Source organism: Leuciscus leuciscus (genome assembly GCF_965113295.1).
Source record: "Leuciscus leuciscus genome assembly, chromosome: 4".
NCBI classification, from domain to species: domain Eukaryota; kingdom Metazoa; phylum Chordata; class Actinopteri; order Cypriniformes; family Leuciscidae; genus Leuciscus; species Leuciscus leuciscus.
Window position 1 is genome coordinate 54,118,124 of NC_138728.1, and position 1,339 is coordinate 54,119,462.

Here is a 1,339-nt window from a genome sequence, read left to right on the forward strand (position 1 = left end):
TGTGTCTGTGAGCAGCACTATGTATATTTTTACACACACGTATGTTTCCATTATTATTGAGTTAGATAAAAATAAATGTTTTTGAGTGAAGTTGTAAGGCGTTTTAGCTGATTGTAGGCCTTTCCCACACAGAGACGCGTTTAGCTGTATCACAAAAATGTATCGTATCAGCGTTTCGTCCAAATGGATCAGGCATTTTGGGAGCCTGAAACCACTATTTTTTGAAACCAGGTCCCAGAGTGGATAAATCTGAAAACGACACCCTTGCATTTCATCTTAAAATAGTCGGATCTATGTATTTATTTATTAAACGATAAATTAAACCCAATGTACTATTTAAATCAATGGCTGGACATTGTAATATTATTGTACATAAATCTGATTTATGATTTAGCATTGTGTTAGCCGACAGCCTGGTGCGGTTCGAGGACCCAGGTAAGCCTTCTCATGCACCTCTTGCCGACCCGTGGAAACAGATAATTGTTGCACCACACACTCAGACCCCACTATGTCTTGGTGTCCTTGGAAGTTGGGCCTTCCAAGTCGGGTCCCACCTCACCAGTAGGGCCATGGTGTAGGAGGTTCACCCGGGAGAGCGAGGAAGGGTGACGGCCAGAACTGGGCAAGGTCAGAAATGCAGCAAACAACTCTTCATTTACTCTTACTGCAAAATCTTTTTTAAAGGGGTCATAGACTGGATCATTTTATTATTTTATAATGTTTCCTTTGGTGCCCTTATAATGTTAGTATGATTTTAACATCAAAAATTGTCATAATTTTATAAAATTTTATAATTTTAAAAGGCAAGTTTTTACTATTATAGCTATCGAGATTAAGGAATCGTGAAAAGTATTGATCATAATGATCTATTCCCATCACATGAAAGGCTGCAGTGATGAGCATTGAGCAGATGACAGACAGTCTGTTGATCGCGTATGAAAAGATCTTATCATTGCAATGCAATTTCGGCACTCTCACGAATGCTTTCCACCAAATAACAGTTCGGCGAAGCAGTTCAACTACAAATTCTCCATGTTTGCCAGTGCGTACTGTTTTGTGGTGCTTAATTTAACCCCTTGTTTGGGTCTTAAATATAGACACCTTCTACCTTATTTTGTTTATTCTCAGGTTAGGTAAAGTCAGTCGAATTCGTTCTAAACAATAAGTATATACATTTCCATACTTACAATTCAGTCGAAAGACTGCTCCGTGGTTTAGTTCAGCTCAATGTTTTGTAAAACAGAAACTTAAGGCAGGCGAGCTTCTTAATTTAAATTAAATGTATTTTTTATTAAATACAGGTTAACTAGTTTACATAAAAGGTACTAATATATAAAAT